This window comes from Somniosus microcephalus, unplaced genomic scaffold (genome assembly GCF_052327205.1).
Source record: "Somniosus microcephalus isolate GS21.2 unplaced genomic scaffold, FLI_Smic_1.0 unresolved_chr1, whole genome shotgun sequence".
NCBI lineage: Eukaryota > Metazoa > Chordata > Chondrichthyes > Squaliformes > Somniosidae > Somniosus > Somniosus microcephalus.
Genome location: NW_028225179.1, coordinates 171,654,385 through 171,666,756, shown reverse-complemented (window position 1 = coordinate 171,666,756; position 12,372 = coordinate 171,654,385). Strand labels below are relative to the sequence as shown.

At 47.0% G+C, this 12,372-nt stretch overlaps 1 protein-coding gene and 1 pseudogene across 2 annotated transcripts in view; one reads left to right on the top strand and one right to left on the bottom strand.

Annotated features, from left to right (window-relative positions):
* Window positions 1-12,372, top strand: part of LOC147096564 (uncharacterized) — a 131,963-nt gene that overhangs the window by 35,631 nt on the left and 83,960 nt on the right. The window lies entirely within an intron of this gene.
* LOC147096565 (uncharacterized) overlaps window positions 10,522-12,372 on the bottom strand; it is a 43,888-nt pseudogene continuing 42,037 nt past the window's right edge. The window contains exon 4 of the transcript XR_015074591.1: window positions 10,522-11,659. The product of XR_015074591.1 is annotated as an uncharacterized LOC147096565 (transcript). The remainder of the gene's footprint in view (window positions 11,660-12,372) is intronic.

Genomic DNA, 12,372 nt, shown 5'->3' with positions numbered 1-12,372 from the left:
CTATTTATATACTAGGAATGTTTTAATTGCTTTCATAGCAAAATGCATTTATGATTAAACCTCCACAGAAGCAACTGTGGTAACAATTGAATAAAACTCAGAGAGTTGTCGGGATCTGGAACGCTCGACCTGAAAAGGTCATGAGCTGATTCCATCAATGAGTTTAAAAGGGAGTTGGGCGGGTACTTGAGGATGAGGATCTTACAGGGTTACGGACAACAAGCAGGGATGTGGGACTAAGCACGAGTGCTCTTTCTAAGAGACAGCACAGGCACGATGGGCCGAATGGCCTCCTTCGTGCTGTACGTTTCCATGATTCTATGAAAACTAACAGAACCAAACAAAGAAATGATCTTCCTTCGTTATTGATCATTTCACTAAATTTCAACAGAGTTCTCTATACACCAACAACAATTTACCTTTAAATAGAGCTTTTAAAACATCTCAAGGCACTTTACAGTAGGGTAATGTGATGAAATAACTCTGTGTTCTGGCATTTGTATTGTCTGTTGTTGTTGTACTTGTTAATGTCTGGAATGTTCTCCAGGTGTAGCCACTAATGCTCCTCCCTAGCCCCGCCCCTCTGGATCCTTCCGGATTGGTGTGAGTCTTACTCATAAGGGCTGGGTCGGTGATGAATGATGGTTGCCCTGTGTTAACTCGATGCCATGTTCTTACTTAATAAAAGCCTTTAGTTTTAAGCTTTAACCTCTTGGATTCAGGCAGTTATTTGGCACATCAATTTTGTTAAGTAACAATTTTTGCAAGATGGATCGATTTTTGAAACCAGAGCATCTGGATATCGATCCCCATTCGGCAGATGCGTTGAAGAAATTTACGCATTGGCTTCGATGTTTTGAACACTTCATCGCATCGTTCGATCCGACGGTTAACAAGTTGGGTCTTCTAACCAACTTGGTAAGTCATCAAACTTACTTTATAATTGAAGATATTACTACATATGAAGAGGCCCTCGCAGCCCTTAAGGCCCAGTACCTTAAGTCGGTTAATGAAGTATACGTCAGGTATCATTTGTCTACTCGCAGGCAATTACCCAAGGAATCCCTGGACGATTTCCTGCAGGGTCTTAAGGCTTTGGCTAAGGATTGCAACTATAAGGCTGTCTCTGCCATATTGTATCAGGAAGAATCCATCCACGATTCTTTCATATCTGGCCTCCGATCTAATTATATTAGACAGAGACTCCTCGAGAATGACTCATTAGTTTTAAAAACGGTTGTCGCTACTGCTCGATCATTCGATGTAGCCCAGAAGAATTTAGAAGTGTATGCATCAGCCCATGCATCTCTCTCAGCCTCGTGCGTTCCGAGTATGGAGGCATCCATAACACCAAAGGAGCCTCCACTTAATCCTATTGTTGTGGCTGTACCCCATGGGTCTATGTGTTATTTTTGTGGCCAATCTAAACACCCCAGGCAAAGATGCCCAGCCAGAGAGGCTACCTGTTTTAAATGTAAGAAACGGGGACATTTTCGTAAAATGTGTAAGGGTAATCCTGTACCCGATGTCTTCTCTGCTGCCGCCTATCATTTTACTCTAGCCTCGGCAACGGTTGACCAGACCATACCATGTTCCTTGTCGAAATCTATGATGGACATCGAGATTAATGGTCGTCCTACTGGGTGTTTGATAGACTGTGGCAGTACTGAAAGTTTTATATACCCCAACCTTGTTAACTCCTGTTCATTGAAGGTGTATCCTACTCGAAGTGAAATCGTGATGGCGTCCAAGTTCCTTACTTCGGAGGTAACTGGATATTGTAAAGTCACATTGACCGTTAAGGATACAGAGTATAAGGACTTTAAACTCCTCATATTACCTCAGTTGTGTGTGAACTTAATTTTAGGCTTGGACTTCCAGTGTCAGCATGAGAGCGTCACCCTTAAGTATGGTGGATCCCAGCCTCCGCTCACAGTCTGCGGCCTTTCTACTTTAAAAATAAGTCCGCCTTCTTTGTTCGTGAACCTTGCTCGTAATTGTAGACCTATAGCGACTAAGAGTCAACGGTATAGTTCAGAAGATAAAAAATTTGTAAAAGAGGAAGTGGAAAGGCTTCAACGGGAGGGAATCATCGAACACAGTAATAGCCCATGGCGTGCCCAGGTGCTGGTGGTTAAAACTAATGAAAAGAAAAGACTTGTGGTTGATTGTAGTCAGACTATAAACTTGTATACCCAATTAGATGCCTACCCTTTGCCTCGTATTTCTGAGATGGTGAACCAGATAGCTCAGTACCGCGTGTTCTCCACCATTGATTTAAAGTCTGCCTACCATCAACTCCCCGTCAAAATAGAAGACCGACCTTATATGGCCTTTGAAGCTAATGGGCACCTGTACCAATTCCTTAGGGTGCCCTTTGGAGTGACGAGTGGGGTATCCATCTTCCAACGGGAGATGGATCATATGGTGGATGAATACGCATTGGAAGCAACATTCCCGTACCTGGACAATGTTACTATCTGTGGCCGCGACCAACGGGAGCATGATCAAAATCTCGTGAAGTTCCAGGAGACTGCTAAGAGGTTAAACCTGACCAACAACGAAAACAAGTGTACCTTCAATACTACATGTTTGTGTATTCTTGGTTGCGTTGTGGAGAATGGGGTAATCGGGCCAGATCCTGAAAGATTACGCCCACTTAAGGAATTATCTTTACCTCACACTGTAAAAGCTTTAAGAAGGTGTCTGGGATTCTTCTCGTACTATGCCCAGTGGGTGGCTAGCTACTCAGATAAAGTCCGACCTCATTAAGTCAAGGTCTTTTCTGCTATCGGTGGAAGCTCAGGAGGTTTTCTTTAATATCAAACGGGACATTGCGAAGGCAGTGGTATGTGCCGTGGATGAGAAGCTCCCTTTTCAAGTGGAAAGTGATGCATCTGATTTTGCGTTGGCAGCAACTCTTAACCAAGCTGGTAGACCAGTAGCTTTCTTCTCTCGTACATTGCAAGGACCAGAAGTTCGACATTCTTCAGTGGAAAAGGAGGCACAGGCGATTATCGAAGCAGTCAGGTATTGGAGACATTATCTCGCTGGCCAACATTTTACGCTTATTACTGGCCAGCGATCTGTGGCCTTTATGTTCAATACTAAGCAGAGAGGCAAGATCAAAAATGATAAGATTTTAAGATGGCGAATAGAACTGTCAACGTATGACTATGATATTCAGTACAGGCCTGGAGTATTCAATGAGCCATCGGATGCTTTGTCATGAGGAGTATGTGCTAGTCTAGGTATAGATAAGCTTCAAAGTCTCCATGATGCACTCTGCCACCCTGGGGTTACCAGAATGAACCACTTCATTAAGTCCCACAATCTACCCTATTCTATTGAGGAGGTCCGGACAATGAACAGAACCTGTCGTGTTTGTGCTGAATGCAAACCCCGCTTCTATAAGCCGTCCGAGCCAGCTCATCTTATTAAAGCAACTCGACCATTTGTGCGTTTGAGTCTCGATTTTAAAGGTCCCATTCCATCGAGCGACCGTAATGTCTATTTTCTTAATATAATAGACGAGCACTCTCGGTTCCCTTTTGTTATCCCCTGTCCGGATGTGACCAGTGCTGTTGTAATTAAATGCCTCTGCCAACTGTTTTCCTTGTTTGGCATGCCTAACTATAACATAGTGATAGGGGTTCTGCCTTTATGAGCGAAGAATTGCGACAGTTTTTGCTATCGAAAGGGATTGCAACGAGTAGAACTACCAGCTATAACCCTTGTGGTAATAGTCAGGTCGAGAAAGAAAATGTGACAGTGTGGAAGGCTATCGTACGGTCTCTGAAGTCGCGAGGCCTGCCGACCTCTCACTGGCAGGATGTCCTGCCAGACATGCTGCATTCCATAAGGTCTCTTTTGTGTACAGTGACGAATGCCACCCCTCAAGAAAGGATGTTTAGCTTTCCAAGAAAAGCTACCAATGGAGTACTGTTACCCACGTGGTTGACGACCACGGGCCCTGTGCTGTTGCGCAGACATGTGAGAGGCCACAAGACTGATCCACTGGTGGAGGAAGTACAACTCCTCCATGCTAATCCCCAGCATGCGTACATTCAATATCCAGATGGGTGAGAGGATACAGTCTCTATTAAAGATCTTGCACCTGCTGGAGCTCGAAAAGAGTTCGACTCTGAGAGTAGAGTTTTCAATCGTGGTATTGGACCTTCAGAGACACAAACCCTCAGTGTGGAAAACACTGATGATTTGGGAATTTGAATGAACCGGAGTTAGTACCCTGGGAGGAACCTCAGCAAGAGTTACGTCATTCCCAGAGGACTATCAGACCTCCTGACAGACTGAATCTATAGCAGGAGGTGAATGTGATGAAATAACTCTGTGTTCTGGCATTTGTATTGTCTGTTGTTGTTGTACTTGTTAATGTCTGGAATGTTCTACCGGTGTAGCCACTAATGCTCCTCCCTAGCCCCGCCCCTCTGGATCCTTCCGGATTTGTGTGAGTCTTACTCATAAGGGCTGGGTCAGTGATGAATGATGGTTGCCCTGTGTTAACTCGATGCCATGTTCTTACTTAATAAAAGCCTTTAGTTTTAAGCTTTAACCTCTTGGATTCAGGCAGTTATTTGGCACATCATGTAATAAGACAATAATCAACACACATATTTTGTTTGTGATCCAGTGCACTGACACAAAGTTCCTTCACAACTGTAACAATTTTATTGCGGTTGCTGTGAAGGCTGCGCTCACTCTACTCGTACACCTGGTCTCCAAAGGAGGCAAAACAGGACTAATGCTGCCTCAGCTCTTTTTGATCAGAAAATATCAACTGTTTCGCCTCGCCAGGAAATGCACAAAAGAGGCAGCAGTGCTGATTGGCTGCCCAGGGAAGTCCTATTTAGATTAAACGCCTTCACCCAGAGGGTGCTGAGAATGTGGAACTTGCTGCCACAGGGAATAGTTGAGGCGAAGAGCATGGATGTATTTAAGGGGAAGCTGGATAAACACATGGGAGAAAGGAATAGAAGGAGATGCTGATAGGGTGAGATGAAGAGAGATGGGAGGAGGCTCGTGTGGAGCATAAACACCACATGGACCAGTTGGGCCGATTGGCCTGTTTCTGTGCTGTACAATCTGTGTAATTCTATGTAATAAGAGAGGAGAGAATGTTCCATAGAAACTAGAATTATCTGTTCCAAATTTTAATCCTGAACTTACAGTGATGTCTTTTGTAAACTGCTTTTACAGGGAATATTGGCCTTTGAATTTGGAAGGAGAAATGTTTGCCTGTTCTGTCTGTGGGAAAAGATTTCAAAGATCGGTGTGACTGGAAAAGCACCGAGACTCACACACCCTAGTGAGAGTGTTCCAGTGCACTGACTGTGGAAAGAGATTTAACCAGTTACACAGTCTGAAAAAACATCGCACCGTTCACAGCGGGGAGAAACCGTACACGTGTTGTGTGTGTGGATGAGGCTTCAACTGATTCAGCTCCATGTCCCAGCTGGAAACTCATCGACGCAGCGAGTTCACACCGGGGAGAGGCCATTCACCTGCTCCGAGTGTGGGAAGGGATTCACTAATTCATCCAACCTGCTGATACACCAGCACATTCACACTGGGGAGAGACCGTTCACCTGCTCCATGTCTGAGGAGGGATTCACTAATTCATCCAACCTGCTGATAAACCAGCACATTCACACTGGGGAGAGACCATTCACCTGCTCCGTGTGTGAGAAGGGATTCACTAATTCATCCAACCTGCTGATACACCAGCACATTCACACTGGGGAGAGACCGTTCACCTGCTCTGTGTGTGAGAAGGGATTCACTAATTCCTCTGACCTTCTGAGACACCAGCACATTCACACTGGGGAGAGGCCATTCACCTGCTCCGTGTGTGGGAAGGGATTCACTAATTCATCCAACCTGCTGACACACCTGAGAGCTCACACTGGGGTGAGGCCGTTCACCTGCTCCGTGTGTGGGAAGGGATTCACTCAGTCCTCCAACCTGCTGACACACCAGCGAGTTCACACCGGGGAGAGGCTGTTCACCTGCTCAGTGTGTGAGAAGGGATTCAATCAGTCATCCAACCTGCTGGCACACCAGCGAGTTCACGCCGGGGAGAGGCCGTTCACCTGCTCAGTGTGTGAGAAGGGATTCAATCATTCATCCAACCTGCTGGCACACCAGCGAGTTCACACCGGGGAGAGGCCGTTCACCTGCTCCGTGTGTGGGAAGAGATTCACTCAGTCATCCAACCTGCTGACACACCAGCGAGTTCACGCCGGGGTGAGGCCGTTCACCTGCTCAGTGTGTGTGAGAAGAGATTCAATCAGTCATCCAACCTGCTGACACACCAGCGAGTTCACACTGGGGAGAGGCCGTTCACCTGCTCAGTGTGAGGGAAGGGATTCAATCAGTCATCCAACCTGCTGAGACACCAGCAAGTTCACAAGTGACTGCAGAGGTTCGATTCTGCTGTTATTGCTGCTGTTAATCACATCCAGGACTGAACCATGTTCATTCTGACAGTTGGGGTTTGTTTCTGCTGATGTTAATAACCCCTATAACTGGGCTGGATTTTAATATTCTGGATATATAGCTGATTGAGTTGTCGGGGCAACAGTGTCCCTTTAAGTACTGCTGTCTGATCTTTCCCCTTAATTTCTGATGTGTGTCCCTGAAATATTTTACAATAAAATTAGGAACTTTTACTTCAATCGTATATTAATCTTTGCTATAAAATCTACAATTCATTGTCTGAAAGATTCCATTGATTATCATCTCCAATTAGAAAGTGCTGATTAATCCTCGCTGACAACTCTTACTGACTTACACATTACACACAGTGGCACCTCCGTTATCCACCAGAAAGAAGGGGAATGGGAATTGGTGGAGAATCGAGAGTCCCCAAATGTTGCCCCTCCCGTCTGGTACAGCAATCCCCTCGGCACGGGAATGGAAACAAGTCCAGTTATAGTGACGGGATGAGTTAAAGGTATTTACTCAGATGGGTGGAAGGTGGGAAGTGGTGTTCCACGGGGATTGGTGCTGGGACCACTGTTGTTCACCATTTACATGAATGATTTGGACTTGGGAATCTGAAGTACAATTTCAAAATTTGCTGATGACACTAAATTGGGGGGTGTATTTAATACTGAGGAAGACTGTGATAGCATCCTTGCAGAATTATTCAGTTGTGTTCAGTAAATAGCAGCATCTTTTCATTTGCTTTGACTGATCACATCACTATATAGTTATGTGAAAAACAGAAATTATTAACAGCTCCCAATTTCAGAATTGTCAGATTCAAACTCAACCTCTTCCAAGTACAATCTAACATTTCAAAAATTGTAATGGATGTAGGTGAGATATTAGGACTGTTGTCTAACACAATCCAAACACAGTGACACACAGACAGATAGGCAGGTGTAGCTTCACAGCAAATCCTTTCAAGCCTCACTAAAAAGTGGCAGACTGGCAATCCATTGTCCACTAATGGAGTTGTGATCTTTGTAAATTAAGAAATGGAAATGTGTCGAAGAGTTGATTAACAGAGTGGGGCATCATCTTCCTTTGATTTCTATTTCTGACACCAGGCAACAGAAAAGTGTCATTACAACACGACATAAACAGACTCTTCAGGTGTGAGACATCAGACTTCAGAACAACATGTCTGCCAGCTCTGGCCACAAACCTCAGTACAGTCAACCTTTCAGCAGCTGCAGCCCGGATTAAATAACTAGTAGTTTAACATGTCTAGTAGAACTTTTGTATCAAAATAGAAGAAATGTATTTGTGACACACACACAATTAATAATTAAATCACAATGTGATTGTGAGGATCGATTATCGCATCTTGATACCTTCCGTGTCCACCAGTCGAGGAAGGTATCAAGTGAACCGGTGGACACCGCCTGCTCCCTCTCCAGGGCCACCCAGGCAGGGATAAGACCATGGGAGAGAGGCAGGCAGCCAGAGTGAACCCCCATGGGCCCCGCCCATCCAGGGCCTACAAATTGCTGTTTTCACCAGGCCCACGAGCAGGTCCAGGAGGAGATCCTCCGCACCAGGCGGCCAAAGATTAGGAGCGTGGGGCTAAAGTGTAACCAAGTGTTGAGGAGCAGCCCCTTCAGGGAACTATAAGGGGCTGTAACCTCTCACACTGAATATATACACGGCACGTGGACTCGTCTAGGTCGCAAACATCACATCTGACCTTGGAGTCCGGAAAGGAGCTTAAACTGTTGCACACGACAGCTCCCTGCAACAGTCTCCACCCCAGATCCCCAATGGTGCTGGGAAGGGCTCCCGCATAGAGAGCCCTCCATTGGGGACCCTCGCCTCCGTCAGACAGCAAGATGACCCACCAGTCTGATTGAGATTCGGCAATAAACAAAATTAATCAATAAATGACACAGAAACCCGAGTCCCCGGGTCCTCAGCCCTAGTGTGAAGTACGCTGGCCACCAATTTTCCGTTACTAACTCGCACCTCAGGCCCCGCCCAGTCTGGTTTAATTACTGAATGTTTTCTAACTCGAGTTTCAGGCCTGTCATTCTGAGGGAAACAAGGCCTCATTTGTTGGTGTGTCCCACCCGAGCGGCTGTTAATGGCTTTAATAAACCGGCAGCAAGGTTTTTTTTAAAGGTGAAAAGAGGTGAAAAACACAACTAGCGATGCCTCAAAACTCACGGACAGAGAAATCCACTTCATCAGTGCCCCTGCCACAGGACTCAATATCCACCCCCTCCACCACTGGTGCACTGTGTCTGCAGTATGTACGGTCTACAAGATGACCACGGTCAGGCTGTGTGGAGTCAAGGGCCAGGCAACAGAATGAATGGATAGATCGCAACAAACTACCCTTAACTCCAACCCTCTGATTTCTGTTTTGTAGCCAGCTTTCCATCCATTCTGCTGCCTGGCCCTTCACTCCGCACGGCCTGCCCTTGGTCATCTTGTCGATCTTACATACTGTTATGGCTAGCAAGCTGGTCACAAAACAGAAAACAGAGAGTAGGGGTTAAGAGTAGCTACTCAGACTGGCAAAAGGTGGGAAGTGGTGTTCCACAGGGATCGGCGCTGGGATCACTATTGTTCACCATTTACATAAACGATTTGGACACGTGAATCAGAAGAACAATTTCAAAATTTGTCGATAACACCAAATTGGGAGGTAGAGTTAATACTGAGGAAGACAAAATGCAAGAAGACATTAATAAATTTCACAATGGGCGTGTAATTGGCAAATGAATTTCACTGTAGATCAGTGTGAGGTGGTGTGTTAATGAATTTCACTATAGGTCAGTGTGAGGTGGTGTGTTAATGAATTTCACTTTAGATCAGTGTGAGGTGGTGTGTTAATGAATTTCACCATTGATCAGTGTGAGGGAGTGTGTTAATGAATTTCACTATAGATCAGTGCGAGGTGGTGTGTTAATGAATTTCACTATAGGTCAGTGTGAGGTGGTGTGTTTTGGTGGGTAGAATAAGGAGGCCGCTCACTACTTGGACAAGGGGGTGAAATTGGGTTGCTTTGTGCCTCCCGCGATATTCAGCAGGAGGTTAGTGGCGGAGGTAGTCGGTAGCTCCCCGTGGCACTGCACCGCCGGCAATGACGTCATCGCCACGCGCAGCACCCCGGCTGCAACCTTGGGTTGTGACCCCTGACCTATCGCTGGACGATATGTCCGACAGGGTCAGGGGTCGTTTCTGCAGCCGTGGCGACGCCACTTAAAGGGCAGGTGTTGGGCGGCAACTTTTTATTTTGGCCAACAGCCAGCACCTGCTCCCTTCCCCTTTCTTCTTCGGGGTGTCGGCCACGATCGCACAGCCCGGCGCTCCTCTTGATCTGACACCCCACACCCCGGTGGTCCAGCAGGGCCCCGGTGTGTGCAATGCTAGGCCCCTCCCCTTTAATCAGGGAGGTCTGCTAAGACATGGTGCTATGTGCCGACGGGCATGGCGCTGTTACACGAAGCACCGTGAAATTCACTGGTAGTGCCTCAAGAGGGAGGGGAGCGCTTCCAGTAGCACCCTGCTTCCTGCCTGGGGCGCTACCACTGAATTTAATGCGCAGGGGCGCTAACTTTTTCGGGGCGCTAAAATTAGCCCCGGCGCCACCGAATTTCTCCATAAGAGTCTAAATGGGCTGGAGGAGCAGAGGGATCCAGGGATACAGATACACAAATCACTAAAAGTAGCAACACAGGTTAATAAGGCCATTAAAAAAAAAGCACTGGGGTACATTCCTAAAGGAGCCTTCTGTTCCGTGCCTAGGAGCTCTGAACCATGGCAGAGAGCGGCTGGGACACGTTTCTCACACGCCTCGAGATTAACCCGCACGGCAACTTTGCTGTCAGTGAAGAGAGACAAGAAAGACCAAAGTGCCGTTTGCCCCTCTCAGTGTGGCCCTGAAGGACTGTGTCCAGGCTGGAGTTCTGTTCCCACCGTACGATCCTCCCCAGATTGTCCTTTGAGCTCCAGCCAGGTGATGCTAAACACTCAGGTGGGAAAGAAGAAAATCTACAATAATGTGTTTAAAACAAAGCTCGTTTATTTGACATCTATCCAGAATATTAAACTCCAGCCCAGTTATAGGGGTTATTAACATCAGCAGAAACAAACCCCAACTGTCAGAATGAACATGGTTCAGTCCTAAATGTGATTAACAGCAGCAACAACAGCAGAATCCAACCCCTGCAGTCACTTGTGAACTCGCTGGTGTGTCAGCAGGTTGGATGACTGAGTGAATCCCTTCCCACACACGGAGCAGGAGAACGGCCTCTCCCCAGTGTGAACTCGCTAGTGTATCAGCAGTTTGGATGCCAGAGTGAATCCCTTCCCTCACACGGATCAGGTGAACGGCCTCTCCCCAGTGTGAACTCGCTGGTGTGTCAGCAGGTTGGATGCCAGAGTGAATCCCTTCCCACAAACGGAGCAGGTGAACGGCCTCTCCCCAGTGTGAGTGCGCTGGTGTACAGTGAGCTCAGATGATCGCCTGAACCCAGTCCCGCAGTGAGAGCACCTGAACAGTCTCTCGTCAGTGTGAACTCGCTGGTGTGTCAGTACGTGGGATGACTGAGTGAATCCCTTCCCACACTCAGAGCAGGTGAACGACTTCTCTCCAGTATGAATTCGCTGGTGATTCAGCAGGTTGGTTGAATGAGTGAATCCCTTCCCACACAGAGCAGGTGAACGGCCTCTCTCCAGTGAAAACTCGCTGGTGATTCAGCAGGTTGGATGAATTAGTGAATCCCTTCCAACACTCAGAGCAGGTGAACGGCCTCTCCCCAGTATGAATTCGCTGGTGTGTCTGAAGGTCAGATGACCGAGTGAATCCCTTCCCACACTCAGAGCAGGTAAATGGCCTCGCCCCAGCGTGAACTCGCTGGTGTGTCAGTAGGTGGGATGAATTAGTGAATCCCTTCCCACACTCAGAGCAGGTGAACAGTCTCTCCCCGGTGTGAATGCGCTTGTGTCTCGATAGGCCAGAGGATCGGCTGAAGCCTCATCCACACACAGAACACGTGTACGGTTTCTCCCCGCTGTGAACGGTGCTTTTTGCTTCCATGTTCAGAGGCCGATGATATTCAGATCGGATGAGTTGAGTGACTCTGTCAGATCTTGAAGTGATGTTTGGTTTGAGCTTACCATCTGTAAATCCTCCCCTTTCAGTGCCCTGTAAAATTAATATAAAACAGGGAGCGTGAGAGACAACCCACAAGAAAACAAAGGCAGGTTGTGAAATTGAGCTCAAGGAATCTGGTCAATTGTGGGGCCGGCACTAGAAAAAAGTGACCATGAAAGCTGCTGGATTGTCATAAATACCCAACTGGTTCACTGATGTCCTTCAGGGAAGGGAATCTGCCACCTGGTCTGGGCCTACACAAGACTCTGGCCTCTATGGGAGGAGAGAGAGAGGTGGGAGGGGGAGGGGGCGAAGGAAAGGAACTTTATACATCTGCAACTCGACCAGAACTTTGATAGAACCTCCAAAACCCACAACCTCCACCACCTAGAAGGACAAGGGCAGCTGTTGTATGGGAGCACCATCACATCCAAGTTCCCCTCCCAGTCACACACCATCCTGACTCAGATATATTCATCGTTGATGGGTCATAATCCTGGAACTCCTTACCGAACAACATTGTGGGAATACCTTCACCACACGGACTGCAGTAGTTCAAGAAGGTGACTCACCAGCCCCTTTCTCAACGGGAAACTGGGGATTGGCAATATTTGCTGCTCTTGCGAGCTACGCCCACATCCCAAGAATGAATTAAAACAAATCTGTAGATGTAAACTGGATTAAAAGCCTGTACAGAAATACTTGTTCCTAAAACAATACTCTTTTACATTGTACGGACAGTGTCTGATTGACAACCTAATCTC